The following is a 6977-nucleotide window of genomic DNA, read 5'->3' on the forward strand; positions in this document are numbered from 1 at the left end:
TCCTAGATTAATTCTTGATCAATACTAATTAAATAATCTTATTATTCTTATTATTAATATACTAGAACTTATAATATATTAATAACCATAAGTGTCTTATTTCTCTCATTATAGTCTATCCAAGTGCATGATGCCATGCAACCCAAATGGACCATGCCGGGTCGGGTCAAGTCTTACCAATTATAGTTATGGACTTAGACATTAATCCAACAATACCACCTACAGACCGACGGGCAGAGCGAGCAGACGATTCAGATGCTCGAGGACATGATTCGGGCATGTATACTGGACTTCGGAGGCAGTTGGGACACATTTTTGCCTTTGGCTGAGTTTTCCTATAACAACAGCCATCATTCGAGCATCGGTATGCCACCCTTTGAACCGTTGTATGGGAGGAGGTGTCAGACTCCCATTTGTTGGGGTGAGGTCGGTCAGCGTGTGATGGGTAGTACAGAGATAGTACTTCAGATGACTGAGCAGATTCAACAGGTCAGACAGAGGTTACTGACGGCTCAAAGTCGTCAGAAGAGCTACGCAGACAGACGTCGCTCGGAGCTCGAGTTACAAGTTGGTGACTTCGTACTCCTGAAGGTATCTCCTTGGAAAGGAGTGATCCGATTCAGGAAAAGAGGCAAGTTGGGGCCTCGGTATATTGGTCCTTTCAGGGTGACCGTCAGGGTGGGCAGGGTAGGGTACCGTTTGGATCTACCTGCGGAGTTGAGTCAGATTCATGATACCTTCCACGTGTCTCAGCTGAGAAACTGCATCGCTGATGAGTCGGCAGTGGTTCCATTAGAGGACATTCAGGTGGATGCGAGCTTAAACTATGTTGAGAGGCCGATCATGATTCGGGATAGAAGGATCAAGACTTTGAGAAACAAGGAGGTGCCATTAGTTCAGGTCCAGTGGCAACATCGGAAGGGTTCCGAGATGAACTGGGAGCCGGAGTTAGAGATGCGCGAGCAGTATCCAGAGTTATTTGTGGAAAGAGACTTCGAGGGTAAAGTTTGATTCTAGTGGGGGAGAATTGTAACATCCAGATTTTCAGGTACATTATTTATTCTTTTATTTTGGAGATTTTGGAGAGACTCGGCGAGTTGATGCTTAGACTCGCTGAGTAGAGTCGCGGATTCCATCCGGGTTAATGACCGGACTCAGCGAGTCGATTAGTGGACCCGACGAGTCCGCGTTGTTTAATCAAACCACAATCCCCAAGGTTTGAGGCCTATTTAAAGGGGCTTATAGCCACCATTTGCGGCTACCAGACCCCTGAGTGAAACCCTAGCAATCTAGAGCGTTTGTGAGGAAGAAGAGGCCATTGTTGATCCTTGTGTGGGTATTTTTGCAAGAAGAAGGTGACCAAGGCAAGAGGGAACTGAAGAGGGTGCTATTCTGTGGATTTCAGAGCCTAAGGACTTCATACTGAGGTATATATTCGATCCTTCTTCAGTTTTGGGTGTTAATCCTTGAGAGTTAGGGGTTCTAGCCCATTTAGAGTATGAATGATGGTGCAATTGGTCCCTTCTTGTGTTGAGGCTTTGGATCTGGATCCAAAGAGGTCCAGAGACCTAAGCCCCTTGATCTTTATGGGGTGACATTGGGTAATATGAGCTTAGGGTGACATATTGTGGCCATTTCTTCAAATAGAGTCATTGGGTCTTTGCATGGGCATCAAGATCCAAACTTTACGTGTTTATATTGCTTAAGGAGGCCAGATCTATCAGTTAGAAGAACGGATCTGACCTAAGGAGGTCATTTGAGCTCGAGCATGGCACGAATTTGCCGAGTACCAAGAGCAGACTTGACGAGTAGGGTTAGGGTTTCCCCATAGTTCACTCAGTGAGTACTTGCCGAGTTGGGGGAATGACTCGGTGAGTCAGAGGGAATTAGAGGACTGGAGTTCAAGGTGGAACTTGCCGAGTTCATAATGGGACTCGACGAGTTGAGTCGGGGTGGCCCCGTGATTCATGTCAGGTGTAACCCGTCGAGCAGGGGAAAGACTCAACGTGTCATGCAATACTAGAGGGTTAGTGGACACGCGTAGACTCGCCGAGTCACCCAAGTGCACTCGGCGAGTCATGTCAAAGTTTGACCGTTGACTTTGTTGATTTTGAGGGTTTGGTCAACAATGGGATCTTTGTGTCAAGAAAGGGGTAAAATGGTCTTCTACCCTTCTAAGGATGCCAAGAGAGGGTTGAGTCTAGTCTCGAGAGTTATATTTATGAGAGTATTTACTTTATGTGATTAGGTGGAGGCTAGACCATATTTCTACCGTGTCAGAGATTTACCGAGACATCCGAGGTGAGTTTTCTCACTATACTTACCTAGAGTGGTAACAGAGTTATGTGCTAGTGTACTGTTGAGTTATGTGCCAGTGTATTTGTATGCTATTTATGTGTTATTGTGATATGTTATATGCATGATTCATAGTTTCCAGAGATAGGACCAGTGGGACCATAGAGTTAGGGCTAGAGAGCCCACAGAGAGTTGGGACTAGGGGTCCCACTGAGACACACTGACTAGAGGGTCAGCAGAGCTATAGCCTTGAGTGGCTAATATGTGTTAGAGTGGTATTTTGGGGAACTCACTAAGTTTTTATGCTTACAGTGTTATGTGTTATGTGTTTCAGGTACCAGTGATGATCGTGGGAAGGCGCCGGCATGATTCGTACACACACATGGAATTTTATGTATTTCGATCTTGGGAAATGTTTTGTGGAACAGAGATATGATACAATGAGATTTTATTAATAAATGTGAATGAAAAATGTGTTTTGAAAATGTGAAAAATTGTTTTAATTTTTACGGTGTTACATTATTACTATAAAAACATCTAAAAAATGAATACATACATATAAATTTTTCAAGAACATAATGAACGCATTTTTTTAACACATAAATAATTCTTGGTTTTCAACAATAAATCTATGTCATATTTAAAATCATGCGTTTTAATTCATCACTATCACCAACATTTTGGAATAATAACTGTATACTCTTTTTTATCAAAATCAATTATCAGAAGTTCCATCCATGTTATTTATACCAAAATAAATGATAGAAACTAACATAGTATATAACTAATAACATAAAATACATGTTGAATAATGTTCTATTGGACAGAAAAATAGATTGTCTTAACATAAAAGAGAAAGACGACATAAAGATACATACATGTTAACAAAGTTAATTGCTCTAACTGATAAATAGCTTAAAAATTGATTTACCAAAAGCTCATGAAAAGTAATTATTAGTCCCACTTCATCATCTTATGATTATAAAAAGATCCATAACACATAAAATTAAAAAGTTGTTTCAAGTATACCTTTACAAACATACCCAAATTTGAAGCTTGGTTAATATATAAAACTTTACATGCACCAAATTTGCATTCACTTGCATTTACGTTTAGAAAAGTTGCAATCGTTCTCTTACATCCATGGAACCAATTGTATAACTCTTCAAACTCTACCAATATAATCTATCATTTTGTGTTGACATACAGACAATATGCAAACTACAATGTTCTTATATAGGCTAAATATTTCATTTAACTCATCAATTAAATGTCATGATTTGAAGAGTTTTGGATGTTACAAATCACAACATTTCAATTAATCATAAATTGAATAGTCTCGGGAGTTTCAAATGCATGTGGTTCAAAGAAAAATGTTTTGGAGGTTTCAAATGAATATATATATATATATATATATATATATATATATATATATATATATATATATATATATATAAGGACAAAAAATTTAGTATTTTGGTTCAATTTATTTTTTCTCACATTTTTTTTATATATAAGAAACAAGTTGAAATGGAAAAACTGGTTTTTCTAAAAACCAGAAACCAAAAACTAAACCATTTTTTTTTAAAAACGGTTTGAATTTTTGGTTTGATTTTTTTATTATGGTTTTGATTTTATTTTTATACACCTTTATTAACCAAAAACTTCAAACTTCATTCAATCACAAAGCATCATACATGCCTAATAAAATGGAATCAACATGGTATGGTTTGAAATTATGTAGAAAATTTCAATAAAAAAAATTTCTATATAACTCAAAAATGTATTTTCTATAATTTGACACAATGGGGAATCTACTTCATTTGGTATGTGGATTATTTGTATTTAGTTTAAGTTGGATAATCTGTGAACTATTGGTCTAAAGACTTATTTCATTGTTCTTGTTTGATTTATTGTTTTTGGGTAGGATCATTTGTTCAACTATCTATCCGACTCCCAACTACATATGACTACATATTCTTGAGGCGGTTGTCAATATTAGCATTGGCCCTGGTATGGATGTGGTTCCGACGAGAGGGCGACGATGGTAGGGCGGCTGAGAGCCGATAAAAGTAGTGGCTGAGAGTCGGTGACAGAGTGCCAATAGATGTTACATATGATTGTATGTATGTTGTATGCTTGTGGATAAGAGAGTTTGCAGGTCGGAGCTAGAGCTGAGGATTTTGCTTGGATACATTGTATGCATAGTGGAATATGTGGTATTATGAGGAACTCAGTAAACTTTATGCTTACAGTTGTGGATTAAATTTTTTTGCACGTTGTTCGTGTGAAGAGCTCGATGGGGTTGTACGCTAGCATCGAAGATATTGTTTTTGTTGCTTTGTAATTCAACTATGTTAATCATATGGTTTTCAAACAAATGGATGTTACAACATGATTTCAAGAAAATGGTTTTTATTGGTTAACTTATTTTAAATGAAAAATTCTTTTGTAAGTTTTGGGACGTTACAAGGACTTAATAAATTTGAATGAGAAGTCATCCGCTCCTAGCACTGGCTCATTCCCATAACCCCAGACTACCTCCATGATTTCCTCTACATTAAAAGGTTCTGTAAGAAATGAAGCCTCTTCGAAGGATAAAGTTTTTAGAGCATTACAACTTAGACCATGTCTTGTTGGATCTGTTTCGGTGAATTTTTTATGCAAAAATAAAAACTTATTGTTTAATTAAAACCGGGACCGACGACCACACTCTATTAATCATTAACTCGTTGATTCTTCCTTTCGATATATTTTTGTTAATCAGACCATGGAAAAATATGAGTTTTTGTCTCCCTCTACCACCCATTTGATCCTTGCTTTTTGCTTTAGATCGAGATTCCTTAACATCTCGATATCAAGAATATTTTGTTTTCAATTGAGTCGATTTTCTCTTTCCACCGTTGATAACTACTTTGACTCCGCAATGATTTGAATTGCGTTAATGTTCTCCTTTAAAGTTGTGTACTCATGGTTCTTCATTTTTTTCCCAGAAATAACCAAGATCTAATGGCAAATTTAATGGCTTTAAGACAGGCATTAGAGCTTTGTCAGGCGCACCATAAACCACCACTTGAACTATCACATTTCTTACCATCTCGACAAATCCATCTTTGTTAAGCCAACTATTGTAAAACCGAAAAGGTGGAGGTCCCAAATCAATTAATGACAATATCAAGTTCGAGGTCCAAATTCAATTAATGAATTACTAAATTGTTTTTTCAAATAGATTCACATCTAATAAAAATATTGATATGTTTTTTTTTCAAAAATTTTTATCTATAAAATATTATACTAGACAATATTTTTCTTGGTAGTATTTTATGAAATTTTAATTCACAACTAAAGTATTTGTTTTTGTTTCTTTTATAAAGTTAACCATTCAAATTATATAATTTTTTAAAATGTTTCAGTTCTTGAAAAGAAAATTATAAAACCAGTCCAACTAAATTATTATTTAGTTTGATCATATTGGATTTGAATTTAGTTTGGTATATTCGAATCTATGTTTTGAATACCGAAATCAATTTGTATTCATTTAATTGGATCGTATTGAACCAATATCTCCAAAAAAACTCTCTATATGAAATGGTCTTCCTCATTCTTATGGAAATAGTTTTCTTCAATCTTACAGAGATGGTCTTCTAATTTCAAGTCAAGGTAAAATTGTTTTTCCATTCCTTAGGAAATGATGGAATTAGACATAATATCTCTTCCACCACCTCCTCCTGTGACTGTCCCAACATCACATTTTCCTTATGTTGAAAGCTATGATACTATTCAATCCCTATTGGCATGTAAATATTAAGATGGAAACTTTGTGTGTACGCATGTTCTAAAAGGAATCGTACATTGACAAGTTGGATAGATTGGGTATCGTTTCCCAAGGGAGAAAGCCATTGACTTGGTTCTTCTCTCGCTTCCAAAGTCATATGACTAGTTCATTGAGAACTTTTATATGAGGAATATCGACATGACTCTAATTGATCTAAACGAAATGTTGATAGTTGGTGAAGCAGAAATGCTAAGAGCACATCTGAAGTAGAGTTGCTTATAGAGTCAAATTCCAAGTTTTCCATGGACATTAGTGATGGTGACATTGGTGGTTCAGAAAAGATTTCTCTTCCCAATGGAAAAGGGTCGTCCATGTTGGATTAGTGTCTAAGTCCATAACTATAATTGGTATATACTTGACCTGACCCGACATGGTCCATTTGGGTTGCATGGCATCATGCATTTGGATAGACTAAAATGAGAGAAATAACACTTAAGGTTTATTAATATATTATAAGTTCTAATATATTAATAAGATTATTTAATTAGTATTCATCAAGAATTAATCTAGAACTAATTAAGTGATCAAAAGAAGACTAATTAAATATATGGGTTGATTGTGTAAATCATCCATACTTGTATAGTAGGCTAAGATTCCATGGATTATCAAGTTAGGCTAAAATCCATAGGATGATCCATGGTGTATTTGAACCCATGGATACAAGGAAATGGAAAGCCATGACAATTAGGGTTTACCCTAATTGTGTCACACTAAGTCTATGTGTGGAGGGCAAGCCGATTCATGAAGTGATGATTTCTCTCTCAGTTATTCCAAGTGCATATGATGTTGTGTGAACCATTTGAGGTGTCACATTTGGGGCACTAGGCTCTTGAGCTTCATGGAATCA

This window comes from Lactuca serriola, chromosome 2 (genome assembly GCF_051521515.1).
Source record: "Lactuca serriola cultivar US96UC23 chromosome 2, Lser_US96UC23_V15, whole genome shotgun sequence".
In the NCBI taxonomy this organism is placed as follows: Eukaryota; Viridiplantae; Streptophyta; class Magnoliopsida; order Asterales; family Asteraceae; genus Lactuca; species Lactuca serriola.